Source organism: Rhinopithecus bieti, unplaced genomic scaffold, assembly GCF_001698545.2.
Source record: "Rhinopithecus bieti isolate Rb0 unplaced genomic scaffold, ASM169854v2 scaffold_33302, whole genome shotgun sequence".
Lineage (NCBI taxonomy): Eukaryota > Metazoa > Chordata > Mammalia > Primates > Cercopithecidae > Rhinopithecus > Rhinopithecus bieti.
Window position 1 is genome coordinate 1740761 of NW_016814366.1, and position 9306 is coordinate 1750066.

The window sequence follows — 9306 nt, forward strand, 5'->3', positions numbered from 1 at the left end:
CATGTTCTCTCTCATAGGTGAGAATTGAACAATGAGAACACTTGGACACAGGGCAGGGAACATCACACACCGGGGCCTGTCGTGGGGGTGGGGGGAGGCGGGAGGGATAGCATTAGGATAATTACTTAATGTAAATGATAAGTTAATGGGTGCAGCAAACCAACAGGGCACATGTATACATATGTAACAAACCTGCACGTTGTGTACATGTACCCTAGAACTTAAAGTATAATAATTTAAAAAATTGAATAACTTTTATTATGTTGTTGGTCAAATTATCATCTTTTTTCAATCCTATAATCAGTGATTAGACTTTGAGTGTATAGTTTTAAGTGCAATATTTACTGGAAATGGATAGTTTTCTAAGTGTTGGTTCTAACTCAAATATGTATGACTGGTATATGTTCTATATAACCTTCATTAATTCAGTCTTGACAGTGTATTTTTATTTTTTAGTACCTTCCAATCATCTTTATAGTTTAATAAAAGCTTGTATAAGTAACACACGTTTAATATAGAAAACAAGCAAAAGAGTAAAAATTACCTATCATCCCAGACATAGAACTTTACATTCTATGTGTATGGCATTTTTATAAAGTGTATTTTCTTCTAGGCCGGGTGCAGTGGCTCACACCTGTAATCCCAGCACTTTGGGAGTCCGAGGCGGGTGGATCACGAGGTCAGGAGTTCAGGACCAGCCTGACCAACATGGTGAAATCCCATCTCTACTAAAAAATACAAAAATTAGCCACACGTAGTGGCTTACGCCTGTAATCCCAGCTATTCGGGAGGCTGAGGCAGGAGAATCGCTTGAACCTGGAAGGCGGAAGGTTGCAGTGAGCTGAGATTACACCACTGCACTCCAGCCTGGGCGAAAGAGTGAGACTCCATCTCAAAAACAAACAAACAAACAAAAAGTGTATTTTCTTCTAGACCTTTTGTTGCTTAGCCAGAACTCATCTTCTTATTTTTTCACCTTAACCCAACCTCTGTGTTGTTCATACAGCCATGTGTCTTTGGCACATAAGGTAAAATTTCACATCATCTGTGGCTAAATGAGGTAAATAATATAAAGGTAAGCTAATATAGGTTCTGATAAATCTATTCTGTTAAGCAACCTTCTTTATTTTAAAATTGTGTTATCTTTTTTAATAATTAAAATCTATCTTTTATAAAATTATAATGATTAAATTAAAACGTTATTCTTGGCCAGGCAAGGTGGCTCACACCTGTAATCACAGCACTTTGGGAAGCCAAGGCAGGAGAATCACTTGACCCCAGGAGTTTGAGACCAGCCTGGTCACATAGCAAGACCTTATCTCTACAAAAAATTTAAAAAATTAGCCAGGTGTGTTGGTGCCTGCTTATAGTCCCAGCTATTTGGGAGGCTGGGGTAGGAGGATTGCTTGAACCTGGGAGGTCAAGGCTACAGTGAGCCATGATCACAGCACTGTACTCCAGCTTGGATGACAGAGCAAGACCCTTGGCAAGACCACTTGGCCACTGAGCTCAGCTCAAATCCGCTGCAAGAGGGGAGCATGCAGGTGAGCGGGTGCAGGAGCTGTGGCAACTGCCTTTGGGCGCTGGCAGAAATAAAGCCTGGACCGGCCTGCAGCCGCGTCTAGGAGCTGCCCATGACCTCTGGAGCCCTAGAAGGCATGTGGTACAGACAATGCTCTTTTAGCTTTGCCATCTGTGGACAGCATAAGTGTTAAACAGCTCAGTGAAGAATCAGTGTGACAGCCTTTTTGGGTTCCCACACCCACTGCATGCTGAATCCTTGCCCGGTGTCCAGGAAGAATCGGATCACACGAACGGATTGAAGTGTGGTGTACATGGAGGGTTTTATTGAGCAATGAAAGTGGCTCTTAGTGGCCATTTTCTTGTTGCAAGAAATGTTGAGGAAGTGTCTGTATGTGCTTATCACAGTGCCTGGTACGTGCTGACTAAATGAACATCATTATTATTTCCTTAGTGGGATGGGGAGCTAAAGGGGATGGAGTGGGAAGATAATCTTCCCTTGGAGTTTGGCCATCCCGGCTGAACTCCTCTCCAACTGTAGTCTCTGATGTCCAGCTGCCTCTTCTCTTCTCGACGTTCAGATGCTTCTTCCCTTCTCTCCTTCTCTGCTGTGCCGCTCTGCTCCTCTGCCAGTGGAGCTTGGGGTTTTTATGGGTACATAGTTGGGGATGTGGCGGGCCAGGGTGGTTTTGGAATAGGCAACATTCAGGTGTGGAAACAGGAATGCATCTTCTCATTATGACCATGGGTCCCGCCAGGGACCACCTTTTTCTACCCAGTATTTCCCTGCCTCCTGTCTGCATCAACACTATTGAGAATTCTTCAGTGAATTTTCATTTACATATAAGGTAAAAATACAAAATCTCTACGGCTTACATTGTCTTTCTTTCCAATCTCATTTCTCTTTCCCTGGTTCCCTGCCTAAGGATCACTAGCTTGGAAAAAGCCAAGCTCTTTTCTTGCTCAGGGCCTTGGCACAAGGTTTGTCCCCTGCCTGGAACACCTCCCTCCCTCTCACTCTTAGCCTAACTGCTTCCTATGCATCTTCAAGTTTCAGGTGACAAGTCATTTCCCTACAGGAACTTTTCTGACTCCCAATCAATATTAGTCTTTCTGGTTATTGTCTCATAACAATGTACTTGTTCCCAACAGCACTTATAACAGCTTGCAGTTATTTAAATATTTGTATGCTTCTGTACTTAATGTTTGTCTCATTAGCCAGTAACCTAAGAGGTCAGAGCTGGAGTATTCTGTTCAAGGTTGTATCCTTAGTGGTTGACACACAGGAGGGGATTCCAAAAAATTTAATGAGTAAATGAATCAGTGATTCCAATTTTACTGATCTATATTATATTATAGGTGTGAAAAATACAACTGATTTGACTAAGTTGATTGGTTATGTTTTTGTTGTAAGTATTAAGATTAGCCACAGGCATACTTGCTCCCCAGATATATTTAATTTAAAACAATACAAGTTTTGGCCGGGCGCGGTGGCTCAACCCTGTAATCCCAGCACTTTGGAAGGCCGAGACGGGCGGATCACGAGGTCAGGAGATGGAGACCATCCTGGCTAACACAGTGAACCCCTGTCTCTACTAAAAAATACAAAGAACTAGGCGGGCGAGATGGCGAGCGCCTGTAGTCCCAGCTACTTGGGAGGCTGAGGCAGGAGAATGGCGTAAACCTGGGAGGTGGAGCTTGCAGTGAGCTGAGATCCGGCCACTGCACTCCAGCCTGGGCGACAGAGCAAGACTCCGTCTCAAAAAAAAAAAAAATACAAGTTTTAAGGATTATCTTTAAATAAATAAGATTTTATAAAATTAATTTATAGGTAATTTATTTATAAATACATTGATAAATTATAGTAAATTAATTTTAATTTAGATAAATTTATAGAGATGTTATGTATAAATTTAACTTACAGCTTTTAGATGTAGTTAAAGCTTCGATTTTATGGGGAAGCAGATCTGCTCTTTACCTTGTCACTTACCAGTTGTATAAAGGTAACTGACCAGTTACCTTCTTTGTCATAGTTTCCTCATCTGGGTTGTTGCAAGAAGTGTTGAGGAAACGTCTGTATGTGCTTATCACAGTGCCTGGTATGTGCTGACTAAATGAATATCACTATTATTTCCTTTTTAACTTGTACTTTGTTTAGCACAGCAGCAGCCTGTGGTTCGAGATGCAATTAATATATCTCCTGGCAGTTAAAAGGCTCCGTGGTGAAGGAAAGGGTTAAACTAGACTGTCTTTTGTTTCTGGAAGACAGTTAGTGTGGGGTGGGGCAGAGGGGATAGGGTGGGGGTGCAGTTATGGCCCCAGGAAGATATAAACAAGTAGGGGCTGGAACGTGTCTTTCTGTTCTGTGACAGGACTCCTTCTTTGACATTAATTTAAAGCTTTCTAGGGCTGTCAAGAAAAGCACTTTCTTTGCCTTCCTAATGGCTGGGTACAACTTCTGTTAGTCTTTGTTTGGTTTCTGTAAAAATACTTTTTATTGCAAAATCCTGTTTTTGGTTTACTCTCGTTTAAACAGAGTTTATGAAAAGTTACAAAGCAATGTACCCCAACTTCCTGCTCAAATCAATCTGCCATGCCACCAGCACCAAGGGGTTGGAGTGGACATTGACGGGTGGCTAAGACCCAGTGAGGGGCTGTAACTATTGCCTGAGATGGAGGAAAATGCTAAAGAGACAAAGTAGAGGGTCTAGTTAGAGAAACTGAGAAGGAGAACTACTACTCTAATGGGAAGGGGATAGCTCCTGATTATTATTTACATGTTTTTTCAAATCATAGGTAAACCTATAGATACATCTATGCTTACTTAGTCCAAGAACTGGGAGTGCTTGGAGAAAAGAACCATTAAGCTGCTTCCTACTCATGTAATAAAATGGAATTCTGATCAAAGTTCCATATTAACAGGAACGAGCGAGCACATTGTGTCCTCACACCTTTATCTGCCTTTTCTCATCTAAGATGCCACAGCTCATTATGTTGTGTCTCATTTGGAACTCTGAACATACTTGTAAGGCTCAGTCAGTGACTGTTCCTTAGTGCCTCTTTTAAGTGTAATGTTTATCTAGCTTCTCATTCAGGGAGACATAGCCACTTTCAATCTGCAGGTGAGTCTTTTTTCATTTGTGTGTTGCAATATCAGGGGGCTGGGTGTGGGGAGTGTCACTCAATCAGATAGGTCTCTTTGGAGATCCCAGATAACACATTCCCAAGGTTTTTTTTTTGTTTTTAATGTTTTCGGAGAGAGAGAGATGGGCTATTGTTGATGCCTTAAGAGGTTATTATGATGAACAGTTCCTCAGAAAGCCCAGTGATTTTGCTAAATCGGCTCATCATGTTCTTTAGGCATATGTTTTAATAATTATCAACACAGATGATAGGATAAGGGTCTTAGAGACATGAAAATGTGTACACCAGTCTTTTTTGGGCAATAGAATCACGTAGTTTTCCTGTCTATGTATTTCTTAGCTTTGCAGCTAATTGTGAATGTTTTTTAAAAAATTGGTTTGAATAAGATTCAGAGGCATATGGAGCTGTGTGTGTGGCATTTTGATTTTTTTTTCTCACCCACTGCTTACTCCCTCCCCCTTACTGTACACGTAGTCTTTATCTGTAGACTCTCAAGTGTGTCCACGTTCCTATGCTCCAAATAAACATACCTCCTTCCATTTGGACAGCCAACTGACATGTGGGTTGTAAGGATTAATGAGTTGATATATGGAACATGCTTAGACCAATCTCCAACACATAGAAAACACTCAAATGTTCGTCACTGTTATTTTTTGGATGTCCATTATTTGCAAAGGGACCTTATGTTCTGAAAGGCAAATTAGGAAAAGAGGAGTCTTCCAATAGCTAGAAATACAGAAGGGGAGACAGGACAGGTACACTACAGCCAGAGAGCTTGTAGAAAAAAATATCTGATCATGTCTATGGCATTAAAAGCCTGTTTTTTTTGTTTTTTTGTTTTGTTGTTGTTGTTGAGACGGAGTCTCGCTTTGTTGCCCAGGCTGGAGTGCAGTGGCCGGATCTCAGCTCACTGCAAGCTCCGCCTCCCGGGTTGACGCCATTCTCCTGCCTCAGCCTCCGAAGTAACTGGGACTACAGGCGCCCGCCACCTCGCCGGGCTAGTTTTTTGTATTTTTTTAGTAGAGACTGGGTTTCACTGTGTTAGCCAGGATGGCCTCGATCTCCTGACCTCGTGATCCGCCCGTCTCGGCCTTCCAAAGTGCTGGGATTACACGCTTGAGCCACCGCGCCCGGCAGGCATTAAAATCCTTAAATCCTGACTGGGCCATTAGTGGTCTGGCCTCTACCTACCACTTCAGCCCCATCTTGCACCACTCTCACTGTTATTCTCTAAATTCTAGTTATATTAAGTTCTTTTATTTCCTAGGATGGAGCTCTAAGGAAGAAGGACTTTTATTCTGCTTTTGTTTAGTAATGGAGTCCTTGCACCTGAGATGGTGTCTGCCATATAGGAAGAGATCAACATATGTCAGGTTTAGTATTTGCTGCTCTCTCTTACTTTTTTTTTTTTTTTTTGGACACAGAGTCTCGCTCTGTCGCCCAGGCTGGAGTGCAGTGGCATGATCCCGGCTCACTGCAACCTCTGACTTCCGGGTTCAAGCAATTCCCCTCTTCAGCCTCCCGAGTAGTTGGGATTACATGCGCGTGCCACAATGCCCAGCTAATTTTTGTATTTTTAGTAGAGATAGGGTTTCGCCACGTTGGCCAGGCTGGTCTTGAACTCCTGACCTCAAGTGATCTGTCTGCCTCGGCCTCCCAAAGTGTTGGGATTACAGGCGTGAGCCCCCACACCTGGCCTTGCTTGCTCTTACTTGAACACACCCCACTCATCCCTACCACCACCCTTCACTGAGCTGCTCTCTACTACTGGGTTTCGTTTCACTTCTTTAGAGGATCATTTCCTGACACCTTCATTTGAATTAAATTTCCATCTCTGTACTCTTTTACTACTGTGAACTTTTTAAACTTCTATTTGTTTAAAGCATGAAGAGGGTCATATCTGTTTTGATCACTTTATATCCTCGGGTCCTAGTTTATTGCCTGAGTAACGGAAAGTTCTCAATTTATTGAAGTAAAAAATAGCTCTTATGGAAGGTAGAACAAGATAAGTGTCATAATGCCGTGAGAGGAATATAAAGTACTCAACATTTAGAGGTGAAAAATACTATTTACAATGACAAGAATCTAGGAATGTTTAATGGAGGATATAGCATTTGAGCTGGGCTTAATTGGAGGAGGTAGGAATCGGAGGTGGTAGGAAATGTCCTTGAGAAAAATCAATAGCCTGAGTAAATTCAAAGAAGTGGTGTAGATGCTGTGGTGTGCCACCAGGAACCCTCTTCAGAGCTAAGGCACTCATTAGCTCAACTGATGGAATCCTGGTCTGTGGATGGCTTAAGGTTAAGTCCCTTTCCAGGAACTGTGTACAAACAAAGTGAGCTCCTTCACCCAAATTGATGCTACTACCTCCCCAGGTCAATCAGAATACATTGACTGGACAGCGCTGCCCCCTTGCCTCAATCTGGGACATCTAGGATTGACTGGAATCTCTGTTGTAACAGTTTCATAGTTCCAACATCTCCCTCTACATAACCGTACTTCCTTCATTTCTTTACAGGAGAGCATGCCTCCATAAACTTCTTGTGCACAGATCTCTGTCTCAAAGTCTGTTTCCTATGGAACCAATCAATGACAAATAGACATTGTAAAACTTGCACAAGAGGATCATTTAGTCTAGAGAGGAGGGTGGTTTGTTTGTTTGTTTTCCTAAAGCAACTGAATCTAGCCAGGCGTAGTGGCTCATGCCTGTAATCCCAGCATTTTGGGAAGGGGAAGTAGGCAGATCACCTGAGGTCAGGAGTTTGAGACCAGCGTGACCAACATGATGAAATCCCGTCTCTACTAAATATAAAAAAAAAAATTAGCCAGGCGTGGTGGCACATGCCTGTAATCCCAGCTACTTGGGAGGCTGAGGCAGGAGAATCACTTGAATCTGGGAGGCAGAGGTAGAAGTGAACTGAGACTGTGCCACTGCACTCCAGCCTGGGCGACAAAGCCAGACTCTGTCTCAATAAATAAATAAATAAATAAATAAGCAACTGAATCTCTTCAGTAAAATTCCTTTTTTGAGACTCTGGCTCTGTCGCCCAGGCTGGAGTGCAGTGGCACAGTTTTGGCTCACTGCAACCTCTGCCTCCCAGGTTCAAGTGATTCTCCTGCCTCAGCCTCCCGAGTAGCTGGGGTTACAGATGCCCACCACCAAACCTGGCTACTTTTTGTATTTTTAGTAGAGATGGGGTTTCACCATGTTGGACCAGGCTAGTCTCAAACTCCTGACCTTAAGTGATCCGCCCACCCTGGCCTCCCAAAGTGCTGGGATTATAGGCACGAGCCACTGAGCACGGCCTCTTTAGTAAAATTCTCATTTGGAGGCATCAACGTGTAAATCAGGAGAAGGGAGAGTTCTAGTGTTTGAAGTGGGATGAGTGGCAGGATCCTTAACTGTTTGCTCTGTTATCTCACGCCAAGATGGCTCTGAGAGGGCTTTACACAGCCCCTAGGGCTTATTCACAATTTGAAAACCAGTAGGAAAATCATAATGTCAGTGAAATAGATCAGGAAAAAAAATAAGACCAGCAATTGAGTGCTTTGAATGCCAGAACAGGAAATCTGACATTATTCTGGAGGTCGGGGGGTAGGAGGATAAGGAGAGTACTGATAGTATTGAATTAATGGAATAATGTAAGGATTGCACTGAGGCAGTTATTTTTCCCATTTGGGAAATCTCTACCACATATTGTATTACAATTTCCAGTGGATTAAAGATATACGTATAAATAAACCACACAATTACTAGAGAACTGTAAATATCATCTACATGCCAATTTAAAAAATCTCTGGCTTTAGGCCAGGAGCAGTGGCTCACACTTGTAATCCTAGCATTTTGGGAGGCTGAGGTAGGAGGACTGTTTGAGCTCAGGAGCTTGAGACCAGCCTCAGCAACATAGCAAAACCTCATCTCTACTAAAATAAAATAAAATAAAATAAAAAAATTAGCCAGGTGTGGTGGCATGTGCTTGTAGTTCCAGTTACTCAGGAGGGTGAGATGGGAAGATTGTTTGAGCCCAGGAGTTTGAGGCTACAGTGAGCTAGGATTGCACTGTTGCACTCCAGCCTAGGGGACAGCATGAGACCTTGTCTCCAAAACATAAAATAAAATCCCTGGCTTTGACCCCTTTCTGAATTTCCAAACTTCTATTTCCAAATGCCTCCTTAACATCTTGCATGGTTGTCTAACCAGCACCCTCTTAATATGGCCAAAACAGGCTATCTCTCACTTCTGTTTCTTCCATCACTTTCTAGTCTTTTTTATCTTAGTCATTAGTTCTCCATTTTATTGAGGTACTTATGTATTTTTTATTGTTTAATAAAGAATAGAGATGAGGTCTTAACTATGTTGCCCATGCTGGTTTTAATCTCCTGGGCTCAAGCAATCCTCCTGCCTTGGCCTTCTGAAGTGTTAGGATTACAGGCTTGAGCTACCTCACCCGACTTCTTCATTTTATTTACAGTTTAAGGTAAAAATAAAATTACTGTTACTGGCCAGGCGTGGTGGCTCATGCCTGTAATCCCAGCACTTTGTGGGGCCAAGGCAGGCGGATTACCTGAGGTCAGGAGTTTGAGATCAGCCTGACCAACATGGTGAAACCCCATCTCTACTAAAAAAAAAAAAAAAAAAAA